Below are 21,845 nucleotides of genomic sequence, written 5' to 3'. Positions count from 1 at the left end.
AGTCAGTCTGTTGTACATGATGAAATCTTTAAGGTGATGAAAAACAAGGTGTTACCTTGAGGACTAAGGTACACCTGATCCAGCTATTGAATTGTCAGTAACCTTATTTGCATGTGAAAGTTGGACATTAACGAAGGTTGAAGAAATATCAGTACATTTGAATTATGGTGCCGATAAGTACTATTACAGTACCATGGGGAATGTAAAGGACAAACAAATCTGTCTTGAAAGGACAGACAGGATGATCCTTAGAGGCAAGAATGGTGAGGTTTCTGGACATGTTGCCAGGAGATACCAGTCCCTGGAAAAATACATCGCACATGGTAAAGTAGATGATTAGCAAAAAGAGGAAAGCCCGCAACAAGATGTGGTAACAAAGCAGCTACAACAGGCTCAAGTAAAAGCACAGTGAGGAGGATGGTGCAGGAGCTGGTACTGTTTGCGTTGTTGTTCAGCTGAAATAAATGTGCCTAACAACAAGCACAGGGAGAGGAAGTCGCATGCCATTTGCAAGGAAAACGAGTAATCTGTTGATTTTTGAATGGGCCATTTTAAGTGGAGAACAGTGGAAGTGTCTGAAGAGAGTATATAATCTGCAGAATATTGGACACATTCGTCTTCAATGCTTGGAACACGTTTTGTGATGATGAGGAAGCCATGGAGAGTTTTAATCACTTTAATCATATCTATGTTCCATCAATACTCTGGTGGGTGAACATGATATCCGAGGGTTTAAGTGACCTCTTCTACTATTTATTTTTCATCTCTCCTGAACCTTTCTTAATTCCTACAATATTTTCTTGCCTTCAAATATTCTAGTAATATATTTTTCTCACCTTTTTATTATTTATATATTTTTACTCTGGGTTCTTTATCAATGCATGCCCCTCTAGCTTTCCTGATTCTAAGTTACCTGCAATTTTTTGACTTTCATTTTACTTATTAACAATTTTAGTTCCATTATGAAACAGAATCAGAAAGAGAAAGTATCTCATCTTTGTCCCCACAGCTCTTCTTCAATATTTTATGTGAAATAAGTAATAAATATTTGTGCAACATATAATTTTAAGAAGTTTGTTATGATCTGCTTAACTCTGGTCTATAATACAAATAAATGTTTTCCTGTTTCTTAAAAGAAATAACCTTTAGGGAACATATTTAATTAATAACTAATAAACATAGAATCTTAAAAATATTTAATTTGAGGTTAATTAGAACAGCATACAGAGGACCTACAATAAATAGAATCATGATTTTGTAACAGGCATTTGTGTGGCCAGAGGAAAGGCCTCTCCGGCCCTCGTCCCCTACAAGTGAGTTTTTATTCAGTGGTAGATAGTACTGAAACGCTCTTCCTATTGATCCCAAAGCACCTTGTTTTTACCTATATTACCATATTCATCATCTTCCGTTTGTCTCTCTTAGTAAATAGTTAACTTTTAATAGTGCCAAAGACCTTTTCAGAAAAGTGTCCCCAAGCTTTTGTGTATGTCTGTCACTTGATGCATATTGAAAAATAAAATTAATGTGAAGGTGGAATACAAAACCAGTGTTCCTGTTTGCTCTATATGCCTTTGATTCTCATACAGAGGTAGTAGCACTGTGGGAGGCCAGATTTGTGTCCACTTGGCTGTTGGGCCGGAGTTTCAGTAATGTCACAGGGTGTGATCAAGCACACAATAATCAACTCAATGAGACGATCAAATGGAGAGTAATCAACTCTCTGAGCAGCTTGCCGTTATGGTGGAATGTTTTGTTGAGATACCATTTTTTTCCACCCAAAGCAACCTATGCAAAAGAGAAGGAATCACAGCCTGGTGCTTTCCCATCCTCATTACAGTGCTTGGGGGTCTTCCTCTTTCTGCTGTCCCTCTACTTTACCCAAGTGACTCGCCTCTCCTGACAACATGACGATAGTATGTAAGATAAAGTTTGGCCACTCGTGCCCCTAAGGAGGACTTGCCCCGGAGATATTACTTAATTCTTCTTTGGTCTTCTTTATTGAAAGTCCAACTTTCATATTCATATGAGGCAATTAAAAATCATATGGCTTGGGTCAAGTGAATCCTGAATCCTTCATTCCTACAGACTTCACCAGCCTGGGATCATCATGGTTGACTCCACTCTGAGAAAGCAGCTCCTCCTCAGTCACATTTTCAGTGCCCTCTGACCTGAGGGTCCCATCCTGTGACACTGTTTCCTGCAATGTTCTGCTTACATTTGTTAGGATTTTTAGTACTTGGCAATGCTTTAAAGGTATGCATACAGTTTTCTGTAGCTACTTTTCCAAAGTGGGCAGCTGATCCTTTCTTCAATGTCTCTTCTTAGTCTGGAAGCTCTGATAAAATCTGTCCACTTTGGTGACCCTGCTCACATCATAAAATACCGGTGACATAGATTCAAGCATCACATTAACACAAAAGCCACCCCAGGACAGCAAACTGATAGAATACAGGTGGATGGTGGAGTGAGGTGTCCTTGCTCAGGTCACAATTTTGATGCATTTATAAGAAAGACTCCTCGGAAATGTGGCCTGCTCCTTTTTAAGAGACCATGGGAAGACTTGTTAATTCCCTTGGATCTGGATCATGTATGTGGTTCATTGTACTCCTGCCACATTGCCTGCTGATCCCTGAAGCGATCAGCTGGCTTCTAACCTCGGATTCATTTCAATGTAATTTCCCCAGCTTGTGGTCTTCCCAACTTCATGAGTCAGAAGCTTCCATCTTAATATCTGACCCAGAGACTTGAACCAGATTGGGCTTTTCTACTTCCACAACATTATGAGATATTTCTTAATATAAATTTATTTATATACATTTATATATACACAATGCATATAAGTTTCATGGGTTTTTCTTTCCTAGAGAATGCAGCCTAACATCAACATAAAATACTTTATTTTTCATACTAATTTCTGTATCTATAAATTTCAATAGGCATAATTTTTGAATGTGAGTTGTGAGCCATTTTATTTTTAAAATCCTATTTACATGTGTTTTATAAGTGTCCATTGTACACAGAATTACAAAGCTGGAAAGATGCCTCTGAAAATGTAAGACTGTGTTTTATTCAAGAAAGTTGATATGTTTTTCAAAGAAATTTCTCTTCAGAATTTTCTGTGAGTGAGCTGGTAGCAGTTATTTTACGTGGTACATGCTGTTTAGAGTCTTTCTGTGACATGACCTGCTGCAATTGAAGAAGTCACCCCCAGAGGCAGTTGTCATCACAAATGCCGTGTCTTCATTTTTGCCAGGGATTTTAAATCTCACCACAAAGTCAACCAAGGAATCCCACCACAGCTCACGTCTTACACTCGGTACATTGCTCCTCTGACATTCCGAGCAAGATCAATCAATCAGTCTCTTCCACCAGGAACTGAGTGGTCATGACATCGCCATCAAGCTTAGCTCTGTTCTAGAAAACCAATTGAGCTTGACCAAAATGAGCAGCAATTTATTTTCAACCTGGGAGGCTTAGTCTCTATAGGGTTTTAAATATCAGATACTGCTGCTGAAGTTGGGTCCAGGAGTAACTAGATAAAGCCAAGAAGGGAAGGGTAAAGGAAGATCGATGTGCTCATTTTCAATAAATCACTAGATTAATCCAAGTAGTATTCTGCAGCTGTGGACAGAAAGTAAAAGGAGATCATTATGTGTATTTAAACGTGAAAAAAGAAAATCAATTTATAAAAAAAATCAAGGTTCAGAGAAACTAACTGATGGGAGACCAGAAATACAGCTCAAAGTATAAATTTTGGGATTGGAAAACCTTTCCCCAACCCTTGGCACTAACAAGGTGAATGAGCTCAACAATCCTGCATTCAATCCAGATGCGCTGTTCAGTGAATTTTTTTGTCACTGGTTACTCATTAGAAAGGTGCTTTTCAGACTGTTTATAAAAGCCTCAGTCCCACTAAGATCTTTGTACACTTGTTTTTTTTACCTGTAACATCAATATGAACTAATGAAAACTGTTACTGTGCATGCTGGTTATATATATGCAATTGGAGCTACTCTCAACACATGCAGGTATATTACTTTGGCTTAATAGGATCCTCAGGCAAAAGAATATTATGCATGAATATTAAATTTTCCAAGAAAATGTTTGAAACAGGCACAATACTAATTATAATGTCTTACAATTGCTACATATTTTTTGGTTCGAGCAATTTCCATAAAGCAGTATTTCTGAATGGAAATAAAAGGAAATATCTGTAGATAGCTGATTCTGAATAAAAAGGCATTCTAAATTTATATTATTATGGCCATTCTACTATATGCACAACAAAATGCTTGTTCATTTTGATGAAGGCAAAAAATATCAAAACCAAAAATTAAATATAAAAAACTATAATTACAGAGTTAGTGTTAGGAAGTTAGAGCTGAAATAATTAGTGTGATCTAAACTGGTTATGAGACACTTGTGAGCCTTGATCTTGCATTTGTAAAGTGTTCTCTTTTAGGATCAGTGTAGGCAAAATGGATAGCACATTCTACGGTGTAGTAATGGTACACAAAGACGTAGATGCCAGAACAAACCACACACACTCTTTAAGAAATATGTTCAGAAATCCGGAGGCCATCTTTTCTTTTTTAAATTTTTAAACATTTTATTAGGGACTCATACAACTCTTATCACAATCCATACATACACATACATCAATTGTATAAAGCACGTCTGTACATTCTTTGCCCTAATCATTTTCAAAGCATTTGCTCTCCACATAGCCCTTTGCATCAAGTCCTCTTTTCCCCCTCCCTCATGAGCCCTTGATAATTTATAAATTACTATTTTGTCATATCTTGCCCTATCCGGCGTCTCCCATAGTGTCCAAATCAAAATCACCAATGTTGGCCATTACAATCTAGGACTCTCTAATATGGTTCTATAAATGTATTAAATCTGATGACAAAACAGGATTTTAAAATATGTGTAGTGGTGATTATTATGCACCCTAGAGTTTTAGAACCACTCTATATGGGTCAATTTAAACTCACTTGCTTGAAACTGGCCTGACTTGAAACTTACACTCAATACATAGCAGTCAGTATGGGTACTCCCTTTGTAGATGTAGTAAAACAGGACATGGAAAGATACCCCTCTTTCTCTTCAGCAAAAGTACTATACCCAAATGGCTAAAAGTAAAAGCATTAGAATCCATCTGACCTTAATTTAAATGCTAAGGCTAGTTGTTGCTCCCTGTGCTTTGATTTCATTCATTCATTATATAACATAGCACAGTTTCAGGGACATTTATCATTTCAGTTTGATGCACAATATTGTCACTATATGGTTCTATACATAGTTGTTGATCTCTTAGGCATCTAGAATTTCTGATTAGAGAATACATGTTTGCTTAGGAGAATTTTGTCTATTGTTTTAACAAAAGACTCACAAATGTTAATCCTGTTACCTTTACTTAGATTGGTGTGTTTCCATTCCTAATGTTTTAATAACTGTGGGTTTACCAAGCAGAAGGAGAGTTAAATAAAAAGAATTATATTCGCTTTAGGAAGAGCTAGCATGTGCAAGCAGTAAATAACAGCTAGTATATCTGAATAAAAAGTAGGATTAAATCAGCCAACTTGGCAAAAACAGAATTTTAAGAGGAATATTCTTCAAATGATATAGTAAAACTGCTTCCAACAACAGTGCCCATATTTATTTATTTTTAACTGAACATCTTCCTTCTCTTACATTTATGTACATTTTTAATTGGGTACTTGTTGATTGTTTACAACATCTGTGATATAAAAAGCTGAGAAATTGGTAAAAAATATTTTTGAAAATAATTAAATACTAAGTACAACCACAAAACTCACTACCCCCAAAAGATATATACACACACCAACACAAACACCATAAGCAGAATATTATTGGTGCTAAACCATTTGAAACTAGAATCAGGAAGAATATCATGCTGTTCCATGCATGAGAACTTAAAAATCAGGAGTACTTAGTACATAGACGAGGAGCAGTTTGAAATAGAGCCTTTACCTCATTTTCATGTCTTTATTTTTTTTTCTAGTATGTATCTGCTTTGATTAGTAGAAGCGTTTTCAGTTCCATGTTCTGTGGGTCTGAGTCCCCCTTTTCAGTAACCAACAACCCCATTTCTGCAATGGTCTACCTAAAATACAAAAAAACAGTTTTATTGATGCGTAATGCACACATCATACAATTCAATAGTTTAATCATATTAAAAGAGCTATGCAATCAGTAACACAATCAATTTGAGAACATTTTCTTCTTCCTCCTTGTACTCATTAGCTCCCTAGTTTTTCCCAAACTCCTGTGGCATGCTCCTAGAGGCTATTAATCCAGTTACTTTCTAGGTGGGTTTGCCTATTCTGTGTTTCAGATGCAGCAAACACACGAAACAAACAAAACAACAATGACAACAAAACTGAAAAACTATACTTATAAAGAAAATATTAAAACCCAAAACAAATTTAAAATGCGTCAAAGGGTAAATCAGACGTTAGGGTGCTCAATTTTATGTCTGCAATTATTCATTTCCCAGTGCCTTCTCTTTGATAGCAAGGTTAGCCACAGCCCTGGTCTGTGGTGAGAGCGGATTCACCAGAGGTTTGTATTCTACACCATTTTAACATCTTAACCTGAGTGCAGAACCCATGCTGAATTTTCAAACTGCCTTTTCTAACAACAGCTCCTCAAACCTGGATGCTGACCTAACCTTGAGGCTGAGTTAAATATTACCCTAAAGGAGACATTATTTTCTCTAAAGCCTGGGCGCTGCAGGAATCATAATCTACTTCCAGAGGATCCCTCCACTGTAGTCAAACAAATACAAGATATGATGGGTTACACCTGAAAGGTCTTGAGAGACCACATTATTGATAAATCTATACAATGAACCCACAGAAAAGACATGATTAAGAAAGCAACTTTTATAGCAGATGGCCCATGAAACCTATTCTGCGGCTGTCCTGTGACCATTCTGTAAGAAAATGAAGAGCGCATGTGCTTGCCATGATGTGTCCTTAACCAATCATGTAATCTCATGATTGTGTTACTGGCCAGCCCTACCAAAGCCAACCTCGTTGATATCCTACTTTTCATTCCCCAGCCTGTGGATTGTCTTTGGTGATTCTTATTGCCCTTTGATATGGCCTTTATCAGAATGAGTTTGACATCTTCTATATCTAGACTTTATCCCTCAAGAAACCTCTGCTGCTAATACTTTCATCAGACTCTGTGATGTTGGTCTATGGCACAACATCAACAACCAAACATCAATCAGTATACAAAGAGCAGGAAACATTAGATTTTCTGGAAGATAATCATGTCTAGAGAGTTTACATCATATTTTGGCATTGTGCTAGAAGAAACAGACTCTCTTAAATCATATTCAAGAAAATTAGAATACAACAGAAACATATTTCATTTTCATTATGATCATATATGTACCTATTTTCATTTTTCAAAAATGCCAATTTTAATGTTCAAATTACGCACACAAACATGACACACATTACACAAACATTGATGAAAGACAAAATGATTGAAAGCAAAGATAATAGGTTTTTGATAATGGGCAGCTAATGAGCTTATTGAGACATTAGCTTCAAACTTAGATTCATCTTTCCAAGTACAGTGTAGTGGCCCTGGAATGTAATATCTGTCATTTATTAAATGTGTAAGCTTCAACAGCTTATCAGTTGTCATGCTATGAATTTGACTCCAGGCACCCCGTGTGTCTCAGAGTGTAGCTGTGCTCATTGGATTGTCAAGGGCTGGTTTTTGAGATGTAGATCATGAAGACTTACTTTTGAGTAATGTCTGTATAGACGAAACTTACCAATGCTTCATTCATCAATAAAATGTGTGAAGTCATAGAGAACATTAATTAGCTTCCCTACTTAAGCTCCACATCAGTCATTAGGAATAATAGTGCATAGCTTATAGGGTTATTGTGATGATAAAAATAGTTAATAACTACACGGTGGTTAGAACAATGCCTTCTCTTAAGTATTCCTGATGTGCTATCTCTTTCTATTATCTAAAAAATGACAATGTTGATGTCTTTCTGAGTGGCTGAGAAAATTAAATGATACAATGTATATATAAAGCTCTTTATAAAATCCAAGAGATACAAATGTTGAGAGACATGCCACTCTATTCCATTTCTGCTACTCAGACTCTTTGCCTGTCCTTAACATGCCTGCGATTCATTTGAAAATGCACTTGATATAAATTTATCAAAAGTAAATCATTACACAAATGAAATTTTCTTTCTACAGATACCAATAGGTGTAATGACATTTTAAAATTCACACTATAGTACTGTACTATGGATGGAACAAAGTCACAATTTGGGGGAGGCATAAAGGCATCGAGATATTAGAGAATTGCTCACAGTCCCTCAAGAACTTCATGGCATAGCTGAGACTTAGCACAGATTTTCTAAATTCAAGGTCAAGAAGACTGCACTGTTAGAAAGAAACGTCTTATCACTACTATATATAAAGTAACATAGCCTATTGCAGGTCCTGTCCAGTTACAGAACTGGAAGGTAAGTGCTGACAAGAACCATCCCCATCAAATGTGAGGACAAATGATTTTGAGAATGGCAGGAGTATTGCTGAAAGGTTTTCACTTACACCTTAGTAATCTAATGGATCCTTTATTACTATAGGACTACTGTGGTAGGTAATACTTGAATAAAATTCCAGTGATAATAAAATCTGTGTTTAGCTACCATGTGCCCTAAATAATTTTGTTTTTTTCTATATTCAATGAGTTCACACACTCCCCCTTAAACACAGACATAAACATACACATGTCTTTCTCTCTCACTCACACACACACATACACAAATGCTTGGTAGAAGCATGTAACAACACTTTTTCAAAAAAAGCTGATAAACATAAATAAATACAAGAGGAAATCTGTTCATTTGTACTATATTCTCTGTCCTTTGATTGGATTGGTTAAAAAGGATCATTTTACAAATGCTGTCAGAAGATGCTTTAGGTTACCCAAGGTATTTCTGGATTGGATTTAATTATTTTATTAGACATAATGATTTTTGTTGATTTTTTGCTTTTTCTTTCAGAGGAGCATTTTTTTTAATCCTCTGGGAACCAATAGAATCAGTTTCCATTTCCATTCAATAATTAGGAAAAAGGGTCCTGTATTTCTAGTTCATTGTGTGGATGTTAATACAAGTATTGATTTACATATGAAGGTGATTCTGTTTCTTTCTTATGGGTGAAATATCTTTAAAAAGGAATTTCTCATTATGTAAAGATTATCTTTTAAAATGCTGTTTTTTTAAGTTCTGAACAGAACATTGTTGACTTGCAGATCATATTTTCCATCAATCAATTGCCACTTTTGGTTGAGAGATAATATGAGGATTTTTGTAAAACAAAAGCTGGGGGAACAATCACTGGCTGGGTCGATTGTACTTTTTCCTGAGACGGTTGAGTGTTATGTAGGAGTTAGACCTCATATTATAAATGTATTAGGCAGTTTCAGGTTTTAGTTTATATCCGTCCCTTCAGGTCCTAAAGCCTTAGCTGTCAAATTTAAGCCTAGGTTTAGAGGGAGACCAAATTAATGAATTTTGCCAGAAGAAAAGAGGGTTTAAGACAATGATAGAATGTTAGAGTTACCTGAATTTTATATTTCATTTTCTTGCTGTGTTATAGACTTCCTTATGATCTTGAGTGAAGGAGCAAAGTCATATCTTGTAACACTCCACAGAAGATAAATCTGGTGATTTCCCCAGGGCTCTAGTATATGAATACACTGTCTCAAAGACACCCCAGAACTATATTGCCAAAGAAAGAAGCAGTGAAGTTTTAGATGTTTCCCTGACCTTCTCTATGTTGCAGGCCAATTATGTTAACTTGTGACAGCACTTTGACATACTGATCCTATGTATAGGTCCATTATAACATAATAGAAAATATTTGGGTTCATTGTATAGGTCAGTTACAATTGATAGAAAGTTGTGTACATAGGTATGCCATATAATCTAGCAGGCCCACTGCTAGGTGTATAGCCTACAGAAATAAGAGCCATTATACAAATAGATGCATGCACACACAAGTTCCTTGAAGTAGTACTCAAAATGGCAAAAAAGGTAGAAAACACTAAAGTGAACACCAGAAAATGGATAGACAAACTCAATGAAATACTGTACAATATTAAAGAATAATGATGAATGTCAAATATATGAATGAACTTGAAGGACAATGTTTTTTTAAAAAATCGTCAGTCCCAAAAGACTAGTATTGTATGATACCACAATTATAAAATAGTCATGGAAAAGTTTACACACAAATATATAACCTGAAGATTACCAAGGGTGAGAGGAGAGGATATGGTAACTAAGTAGCCCAAGAATAGACGCGTAGTAACTTGGGTGAAAGGAAAGGCAATGTACAATGAGAGGTGGTCAGGACATAAAGATCAAAAACAGGATTTCTATTTAAAAATCATACAATTCCCAACAATCCTCTTCTGGACAGTACCCTTAACTACTCAAAGATTTTCTTTATTGCAATTGCATAGGACATTAAGAGCTCTGATAGTACAGTGCATTATCAGTGACTGTTACCTGCACGACTGGATCATATTAAACTCTGTATGACCTTGAGAAGAAGGGAATTCCAGAACCCTTGATTGTGCTCATTCAGAACTTGTACATGGATCAAAGGCACTTGTGCCAACAGAACAAGTTTAAAATAAGGAAAGGTTTGTGTCAGCGGTGTCTCCTGTCACCACATTTGTCCAGGCTCTGTGCTGAGTAAATCGTCAGAGAGGCAGGATGGCGTGAAGAAGAGCGCCGCGGCAGGACTGGAGGAAGGCTTACCTGCAACCTGTGCTATTCAGAGGACACACGCTTGTTTGCTGAACGCGAAGCGCACTCGAAGCCCTGGCTGGTGAAAATCAAGGACTATCATGTGGATTAAAACTCAATGCAAGGAATAACCCAATCATCACAACTGGACCTCGGTAAAATCATGATAAGTGAACTAAAGGTTGAATTTGTCAAGAGAGAACAGTCCCTGGAGAAGAAGGTTCTGTTTGGTAAACTGAGGGGGCAGTGAAAAAGGAAGACTCTCGATAAGATGGAGTGACACAGAGACTGCATCAATGGGTGCAGGCATAAAAAACAATCGTGAGACTAGCACGGGACGTGGATTGTTTTGTTCTGTTGTGCATAGGCTTGTTATGGGTAGGAGCTGACACAATGGTACCTAACAACACCAGCAACACAATAGTTCAATCAAATTAAAAAGGGATGGGTAGGTCTTTCTTACCAACCACATAATTTTATCCAGGCTTTCATCAGTTGATGGATATTTATGCTGCTTTTATGTTTTGGTATTGTGAATAACACTTCTGGAAACATATATGTGCAAATTTCCCATGGATATACACTTTCTTTGCTCCAGGATCACTAGTGGGTTAGATGTGAGTGGAGAAAAGATGAGGCTGCTGATCGCAAACATTGACTATGTGAGAAACCTTAGGTAAGGTCAATCTGAATCTGACTAACTTGCTTTTGCTTGTTTGTTTGTTTATGTCCAGTGCACGTTTAACCGTTGTTGGACTTGCCTGTTTCTATTATCACTTTACCTTTTCTTTCCCATTTGAATATTCTAGTATTTCAGTTTACTTGTATCCTCAACAATATTAATCCATCCAAAAATGTATGAAATGGTAACAAAAGGTGGTTTGATTTGAATCTCTTTAATGATTAATGATATTGAGTATTCTATATGTGCTTTGACATTTATTATATCTCCTTTGTGTAGTGTCTACTCAAACATTTAATCATTTGAGGATATTTATTTTCTTATTCTGAATTTACAGGTTCTTTGCATATTCCAGGTAAAATTTCTTATCACATCAATCATTTATGAACCCTTTCTTCCACATTTTATACTTTTAATAGTGTCATTTGGAGATTGAAAGTTTTAATTTTTATAAAGTCAAATGATCTGTTTCACTCGATAACTTTTCTCTATGATTTGGAATCATTCCATGGAGACGCATTTTTGGAATCCAAAGTCATAAACCTTTGTTTATTTATGACAGAATTTTAGCTCTCACATTTAGGTTGTTGACCAAGTTTGAGCTAGTCTCGGTATCAGTACAAAAGAACCATAACTAATTATTTTGTATGCAATTAACACTTATACCAGTAGTTTTTGTTAGAAAGTCTAATCTGTCCTCACTTTATTTTCTTGGCCCTCTTTCTTAAAATCAATTGATAAAAAGTCTTATTTCTGAACTTTCAATTTTATTCCATTAATAAACTGATATGTCTATATTTGTGTCATTACTACAATGTTGTGTTTATATAGCTTCACGGTATCTTTTAAATCAGTAAGTTTGTGTCCTTCAAATGTGTTCTTTTTCAAAATTGCTTTGATGACTTATGAAGTTTGGAATTAACTTCTCAGCTTCTGCAAAAAAATAAATAGTATAGGGATGACAATGAATCTAGATTTAGATTTAGAAAGTATTGCAATTTTAATCAAATTAAGTTTTTTATCAAATTTCATGAGATGTCTATATATATTACTTCTTATCATATTGTATTGTACTTAAGTTGACCAATCTATACTGAAGCATTTTATTCTATCTGACTCTACTGCAGATAAAATTATTTCCAAATTTTTTCAGATTTTTCATTGTTTATTGATTAAATTTATGTAACATCTTGACATTGCATTCTACCCATCACTTATCTGTCTGTGGTGACTTGTGTGTTGCTGTGATGCTGGAAGTTATGTAACTGGTATTACCAATACCAACAGGATGACCTAACATGAAAGGCTTTCGGCCGAGCTCCCTACAATAGTCTCAGAGGTAGGCATAGGCTTCCCATTTCAGAGGCATTAGCCACTGCAAACCTTATGGGTAGAAGCACAATATTGTCAGAGATGCCAAGGTGATCCCTGTGGGTCTAAAGGCACTCAAAACATGACTGTGGAGAGTTGCCCAAAATGACCAGGGTTGGTTAAATGTGCTGAAACAAGCCTTTGGGGCCTTCATTTGCTTGTGAGACACAACTCAAAATGAGAAGAAACAGCTGAAAACTTTTTGAATAAATGGAACTTTTGTGTACAAATTATGAATCGCAGAAAATTTGATATCCTCTCCATTAGGGAGTGAAATCAATAGTTATTTGGACATTTTGAGCCAGGGGATTAAATAGTTTATGATGCGGGAAATTACACAGTACAGAGGAATGGTATTACTTCCTCTTTAAGTGTCCTTTAGCCACCAAGACACTTCAATATTTATGTTGAAATGCAATGTTGTCTGTGATAGGAAAATATCTCGTATTGAAATTTATACACTAACCACTAAAGCTAGTGATGGAGAAATGATTAATTTTGCCACCATCTTCAGTATGAAAGTGTGCAAGCATGCAATCAGTGTGCACTGATAACTATTGAAATTGGAATGAAAAAACTGGAAACAAAGAGAAGGGAAAGGTCATTGAAAAATATGGCCTTGGTGATAGAGCACATGATAGAATTTTGCAAGACAAACAAATGTTTCTTCATGTTTCAACAACTACAAAAAGCAACTACACATCTGAAGTTCTCCACATGGAACACACAGAAATAAAGCAGACAACATGTGAGGGAATAAAAGATGTTGTTGGGGGGTGCCTCTAGTCAGTTCTGACACATAGTGACTCTATGCAAAACAGAAGGAAACATGCATCATCGGTCCTGTGCTCCCCACTGCTCCTATGTGTGATCTCACTGTCGCAGCCACTGGGCCAATCCATCTCATTAAGAGCCTGTCTCTTTGTCTCTGTCCCTCCCGTGACCAAGTTCCATGATCCTCTCCAGGGACCAATCTTTCCTGATTGTATGTCTAAGTATGTAAGATGAAGTACGTAAGATGAAGTCTAGTTATCTTTACCTTTAAGGAGTACTTTGACCTTACTTCTTCCAACACAGCTTTGTCTGTCCTTCCAGCAGGCCATGGTACTTTCAACATTCTTCTGCAACACAATTCAAATGCATTGATCCTTCTGAGGTCTTCCTGTTCAATGTCCAACTTTCACATGTACATGTGACAATGGAAACTATCATGTCATAAGTGAGACATACTTTCACCCTTCAAATAACATCCTTGATTTTCAATATGCTAAAGAAGATTTGTGCAGCAGATCTACTTAATGCATCTTGTATTTGACCTCTTGACTGCTGCTTCCATGAGAATTGTGGATCCAAGACAAAATTCTTGACAGCTTCAACCATTTCTCCATTTATCATGATGACATTTATTTGTCCAGTTGTGAGGCTCTTGTTCTTCTTTACATTGAGTCAGGGTCAAGGATGGAACCCCTCGTCTTGTTCAGCAAGTGTTTCAGGTACTCCTCACTTTCAGCAAGTGAGGTTGCATTCTCTGCATATCGCCGTTTGTCAACAAGGCTTCCTCAAATCCTGATGCCAAATTCTTCTTTATATAAGCTAGTTTCATGGAGTAGTTGCTTAGCATACAGATTGAGCTTGTATGGTGTGAAGCTACAACCCTGACACACATCTTTCCTGATTTTAAACCATTTCATCTTCCCTTGTTCTGTTCAATGATGGAGAAGATAAATATACACCCTTAAAACAATGTCAGAGGCCAACTGTGCAACACACCATCGATTGCTGATATCTAAGTTCAGATTGAAGCTGAAGAAAACTAAACCCAGTGCATGAGAATGAAAAGTCTATCTTTAGTGTACCCACTGGAATTCCAGTGCAGCTAGAGAACAGAGTCTCTGCCCTGAGTACGGATAACAGAAAGAATATCGTATGGAAAAAAAGGGAAAATGTCATTCAAAAGAAGGGCAGATCAAGAAGACCAAAGTGGAGGTCAGAAGAGACTCTGAACGTTGTTCTTAATCATAGAGTAGCTAAGGAAAATTGAAGAAGTGATGAAATCAAAGAGCTGAATTCAAAATTTCAAAGGGCACCTTGAGAAGACCAAGTACAGGGTATTATACTGAAATGTGCAAAGACCTAGAGATAGAAAACCAAAAAGGAGTAACAGACTCAGTAGGTTCTAAACTGAAAGAACAGGTGAAAACATTCAAACGGACTTGTGATATTGAAAGAATCTATGAAAAAAATGGCACGATGCAGAAAGAATCAGAAGAAGATGGAAAGAATATACAGGGTCATTATACCAAAAGGAATTAGTTTGCCCTCAGCCTTTTAATGAGGTAGCACATATGATAAACAATCAATAGTAGTGACAGAACAAATTCAAGCTGCACTGAAAGCATTAGCCAAAACCAAGCTCCTGGAATTGATGGAATACCAATTAAAATGCATCAACAAACTGAGAAAGCATTGGAAGCACTCACACACCTATGCCAAGAAACAACTATCTTTCCAATTACCAGAAAGAGCCCTATATGTGTACTCATTGCAAAGAAAGGTGACCCAACAGAAAACACATCTAATAGAATAATATTATTTATATCACATGTAAGTAAACTGTTGGTCAAGATCATCCAACAAAAATAGCAGCAGTACATTGACAGAGAGCTGCCAGGAATTCAAGCCTGGTTCAGAAAAAGATGCGGAACAAAGGATATCATGGTACTAGGGATATAACTGATGATGTCAGGTGGATCGTGGTTGAAAAGACTACTAGAACGATATTTACTTCTGTTTTATTAACTCTTCAAAGGCATTCAGTTGTGTGCACCATAACAAACTATGGACAGCCTTGAGAAGAATGGGAATTCCAGAACACATCATAGGGCTCATGTGACATCTATGCATGGATCAAGAGGAGATTATGCAAACAAAGTGAGGCTATGCTGCAGGTTTAAAATTAAGAAACATGTGTGTCGGTGTTTTATTCATGGCAGGCCTCAAATAATTTAACAACCAATTTGCTGTCCTAATGACATTTTAATTCTAAGAAAGTATATACCAAAAGTTTGTTGATCATTTCATACAATTAATACTTAAATAAGAACAATAAAATAGGTACACAAAGCTAGATTATTTTATTAAAAATTTAAAAAATATTAATGGAAATATTAATACCTGAAAACAATAAAATTGTTTTCATATTGCTTCTTGCAATAGGCAATATTCTTCACTTTTATCAGCTGTGTGATTTATCCTTAACCTTCTTTTCGCTGTAGGAGCAGGATGCCATTCCTAGAGGTTGTCCTAGAGGTGATGTATTAGAAACACTTAGGTGACTTCTCTTCTCTGAACATATGTTCATCTTTGGAAGAAAATATCCCCTTCTGTTTCTGCTGAACTTACATGAATTGCTATGACAATATTTTTAGCTATTTGAACACATTTTGGAATTGCATCATTTAGTCATAATGTCTTGTGTGAATTTGAGGCATAACACACAACTGAAATGAATCACAGGGTCACCCTCTGGTTGCCTGGTACTGTTTCGCTTTACATTATGCGTTTGTTTACTGAAATAGCAAATACAATGAGTAAATACATAAATATCAGAAGCATAGTTCTGTTTGACGTTTTATACTATGGATGGAATAAACATTGCTACAGTGCTCAAAATACGCATTTGAGCCCAGGAACATTAAAGAGTAAGGGACGTAAATGGCAATTTTCACTTTGGGCAACTGCCCAGCTACTCACCTTAGAAAGAACACTGATTACAGTGCCATTTTTACAAATGGTTCACCAAATTCAACAGAAAAATTAAGTATCAATTCTGCCAAACCACTGTGAACCAGCTGACTCCTACCACTGGTTATAACCTCTTGTCATAGTTATTCATCTTTCTGCTGAGCAAATGATCAGAGAAACTGGATTATATGCTGAAACAGTCTGCAGCTGGATCGGAGCATGGCTGATTAACAACGTCTGTGATAGACAGATGATACTAGCTTACTGGCTGAAAGCGAAGAGAACTTGAAATATTTGCTGAGCCAACTCAAGGATTGCAGCCTTCAGTTCGCATGACAACTCTGTCAACACAACACAAATCTCACAAGTTAAATTATAATCTATAGAGAAGAGTTCAAGCTGCCTATGGTTTTGCCTTGGTTGGATCGACAGGAAATGTTCATGGGGTCAGTAGTCCCGAGATCAAATGACTTATTTTATTAGGTAAATCTGATGCAGAAGATCCAAGTGTTGAAGAGCAAGAATGTTGCTTTTAATACGAATTACACTGACACAAGCCATGGTATTTTCAATCACCTCACATGCACAGGAAGGGTGGACATTGAATAAGGTAGACCAAGGAATAATTGATGCGTTTAAATTATGGTGCTGCCAAATAATCATTGTTTAAAATATTAAGGACTGCCAAAGAAAGAAACAAACAAAATCTAGCTTGGAAGAAGTACACCCAGAATGGTCCTTAAAAGGAATGATGGGGAGAGTTTGTTTTAAGTACTTTGCCATGTTATTAGGAGAGACTAGTAATGGCATACTGTCAGCATACTTGGTAAAATAGAAGGACAGTGAAAAAAGAGGGAGACTCTTGAAAAGATGGGTTGATACAGAGGCTGCAATGATGAACTTGAACATAATCATTGGGAGGACGGTGCAGGAGCAAGTAATGTTCATTCTTTTGCACACAGGGTCACTCTTAGTAAGACCTTACTTGAGGGTCTGACAATAACATGGTATTCTGCAACCTCGCTGCTTTTGCTTAATAGTTATGTTTGGTTTGGTGTTGGTTTTTTTTTTAATGAATTGCTTAGGATTATTTTATAGAAAAGATCAACACTAATATTCCAATAGAGAAAACTTTAATTCATTTTAAAGATTTTTACTTCTCTTTCATACCTGATTTCCTGGCTAGAATTTCCTTCATGATTTTGAGTATAAAGAGTTAAAAGACATTTCATTTTGCTACTTGTTTTAGAGAAGAAAAAAACCTCTCAGTCCTTCATCATTAATATGATGAAAGTTATGGATATATATATATATATATATATATATATATATATATATATATATATATATATATATATATATATATATATATCCTACAGCTGTTGAAGAAATTTCCTTGTATTCCCTAATTCTTAGTTGTTGTTTTTATTAATCACGGGGTATTGTTTACTTGAATTTTTTGCCTTTATTTTGAAAAATCTTTTGATTGTTGTCCTCAATATAGTGTGTACATTAATTTTTCATCATGGGACAACTTCTCACTCATGTTATATACCTCATTGTTCCTGGTCAAAATCTTTTTTATAATTGCCAAATTCCGTGTGCTGGTATCTTGCTAGAGTCCCAGTGAGAGCATTCTGGTTTCACATCGGGCTGCTGAATTGCAAGGTCCGCAATTTGAATTCACCGGCCACTCTGCGGGAGAAAGATGAGGCTTTCTACTTTCTATTCAAGTGCTCCAGTCTCGGCAACGCACAGGGGCAGTTCTACCCTGTCCTACAGGGCTGCAATGCGTCACAGTTGACTCAGGGGCAGTGAATGGGCTTAAGAGTTTTATTGAGGATTTAGTGTCTATATTTATTAGGGATATTCCAACATCAGTCACTCTTCTCACTCCTGTTTGGCTATTCATATAATGCAGTCACCCACCTTATTTGTGGGGGACATGTCCCACGTCACTAAGAGGTATTTTGAAACCCTCAATACCAAGCAGTATTTAACCAATCAGATGTCGGCAAGGCTGACATTCATCCAACTGTTTTTTTTTTCAGGAACACACCCAGCAGAGGAAGAGCAAACCTAGAATCAAATGAAGTGTGATATTGTGTTAGGCTGGGTTTTCTTGAGAAACAAAAGCATGACACTCATACCTGTATAAAAAATAAATTTATGTCAAAGAAGCAGTCCTACTCAGCCCAATTCAAGTCCCTGAGTCAGATGCTAGCAGCAGACCTCTTCAACCTCAAGTAGCTGCCTACCTATGAAACAGGAAAGTGATATGGGAAGCTGGGAGATGACAAGCCAAGAAATGCTGAATTAAGGTCTGAGTCAAGTGCATCCAAGATCGGCAATAACTTGGCAGGGCATCAACAGCTCCCATTGTCGGTAGGTCACATAGGCCACCAGCCCCAGGGTGGAATCCAGCCTGATTCAATCAGATCACACACTGATGATGCCCCCTTGGAGGTGTGGCCTTCTTATAAGCAGCAGTATATGTGGAGGTGGGAGTCGGGGGGTGGGGGTATGTAGCAATCCTCCTCTCTTTACCCTTTGACTTCTAGCTTGCTGGAACTCTGCCACTGACCCAGAAAGCTGGTGGTGCCCTGCTGTTTCCACCCACCTTGGGTTGGACTGGGCTGGGATGGCTTCGTTATGTATAATTACTGCTTGATATAAAGCACCTTATTATGCATAGGTGTGTGCCACTGGATTTCTCTGGTAAACTCAGCAGACCACACCTGATTAAGAGGCTGGACTCCACCCACAGATGCACCTACCCACAGGTGCAGCAAGTTGACAAGAAATCAAACCATCACAGACGGCATGTATTTTCATCATTCTCCTCTGAATTTACCTATTTTCAAACTGGGTTTGACTGCAGATAACTGAAACCTAGGAAAGCAAAAGTTCAGATAAGTTGGGAACTACTGTACTGACTTCAATGACATGAAGTGAGCAAAGCTTTCAGGATACTCTGTAGGAAATTGAGAACCTAGAAGAGAGTGTCCACAAACAAATTCTCTATGCTTATATTTAAGAAGCCTGGGAGGCCTTGATTCACTGGTGGCGTGAGACCTTCATGACTGTGACTTGGATATACATCCAATCGCCTTATCCTAAGTAAAAGCTGTTCCACACAATGTCCCCCAGTAATAAGGCCAATTTTAAGGTGTTGCGTGCAAGCACATGATTACTTTCTACACTCTTGAAGATTAACTGCTCGAAGGCTATTTGCCTGAAGGTTGTCTGCTACCTAGAGCAATCAGACCCTATTGTCTGTCCCCCACTTTAGTAGGGCTCACCCCCTTCTGATAAGAATTTTAGAGTCTTCCCCTGGAGAAGAGCCCAGGGACAACTAAGACCAACTCAGCTCAGAGATGACCAAGGTTAAGCTGACATCTTAGTATGTGACTTACTGTCACAAGGTATGCCCCTAGTACCTATTTTTCCTGTTAACTTATGCCTTTAGTACATCCCTTTCCTGTTATATGTATGCAATATACATATATTCTAATACCTCCCCTCCCTGTTGTGCATGCGTGTAATGTGTCTTGCATGCATGGGATTATATAAACCAGTGAGGGAATACATTCCTCTCTTACTGTGGTTCCAGTCAACATGGAAGAGGTGACTCTGTGGATGTATTATCTTTTGTTTCTCAACTACACAACCTCCCCTAGGGCCCATTCAGTTGTGAAGGCTGGTCCCCACTTTCTCTGGGCAAAATATGCTTCCAAAAGAAGATGGAAGAAATGCACATCAAAGGATGGAAGGGATGTACCAAACAGAAATGGTTCAAGTTCAACCAGTGAGCATACGATCAGGAACTAATGCTCCTGAGGGAAAAAGCCCAAGCTGCACTGGGGTACTCCAAGAACACAAGGCTTTGGTCATCCAGATGTTGTGTTTCAGCATACTGTTGCAATGCTAGAAAAGCTCATTAATACATGACAAGAAATTTGGATGAGAGTTACCTGGTCAGCTGCCTGGAACAGATCCACAGGTTTTGACCAGTCCAAAGAAATCAGAGCCAACAGAATGTAGAAATTATTTAATTATATCATTATTATGACATGCCATTGAAAATTTGCTGAAGAAAAATCTAAAATGTAGTTAGAAAATATTCATTCCTTTTCTATTTTTGAAAACTTAATAAATAGTACTATAAATTCTTCTTTCAATGCTTGAAGAAATTCATCAGTGAAGCCATGTAGGAGTAGGCTTTAAAAAATTTTTTAATTCATTAGTTTTATAAAATATTTTAATTATAATACTGTTTGAGAGTTATAGAAAGATAAGATATAGAGATTCCTCATATAACTCAAACTTAGATTCTTATATTAATAATAGAAATAATTGCTATAATATTTGTATTATTAAATAAAGGACACATTTTATGAATGTTTTCTTAGTTTTAAATAATATTTGTTATCAATTTCTTCTAATCTTGTCAGAATAAATATTTCATTTAGCCACCATATTTCAAAATTTCATTTCAGTTGCAACAGTTTCTCAGACAGTTGTTGGCATTGACAGTTTGGAGAAATATGAGAATGACTCTTAGTTAATATTGGTATTTTTATCAACAAAACAGGGGTATGAATTTTTGATAAGATCAGAGAGGTGCAGTAGCATTGTCACCAATTTATATCAAATACATATGTCATTATTGACTGTCACTGTGGATCAGCTCGATTTTCATAATAAGTCATGGATTCTTCTTTAGTCTGCTTAATCCATTGAGTTAGTCCAGATAAACTAGAGAAACAAATCTACAGAAACTCATGTATGTATAAGACAGGTTTTTTCTTCTTCTTTTTTTCTTTCTTGTTTAAAGAGAGTGTGAACACAGACCCCCACTACCACAAATTATGCAGCGAAGTTTCCCACATTTGGGCAAATCGCAGGGGTCAACACATCCGGAGTGCAATAGGGGAGTCTTGCCCTGGGAAAAACCACCTTCGTGACCATGGTATCTCCTCTGCAGGTAAGTATGAGAGAGAGTTTTATAGAGAGAGTAAGTGTACACTCAGAAAGCATCCCAACCCAGTGCTGTCCAAGCCCATAAGTCCAACATTAACGCATATGTCTGACACTGATCTATGAAGTCCTCAATTTTACAAAACACACGCAATGATGACGACTGCAGGAGGAAAGCCGAATCAGTGAATGTGTAAGCATCTCAGCGTTCCAGCACCCAGGGCAGCATCG

At 36.9% G+C, this 21,845-nt stretch overlaps 1 non-coding gene across 1 annotated transcript; it reads right to left on the bottom strand.

The window, feature by feature from the left end:
* Window positions 1-21,467: 21,467 nt before the first annotated feature.
* On the bottom strand, window positions 21,468-21,629 carry LOC142438010 (U1 spliceosomal RNA). Its single transcript, XR_012782497.1, has one exon. It is a non-coding gene; the product is annotated as a U1 spliceosomal RNA (small nuclear RNA).
* Window positions 21,630-21,845: the final 216 nt, after the last annotated feature.

Source organism: Tenrec ecaudatus, chromosome 1 (genome assembly GCF_050624435.1).
Source record: "Tenrec ecaudatus isolate mTenEca1 chromosome 1, mTenEca1.hap1, whole genome shotgun sequence".
Taxonomy (NCBI): Eukaryota; Metazoa; Chordata; class Mammalia; order Afrosoricida; family Tenrecidae; genus Tenrec; species Tenrec ecaudatus.
This window is presented reverse-complemented; position numbering and strand designations above follow the sequence as displayed.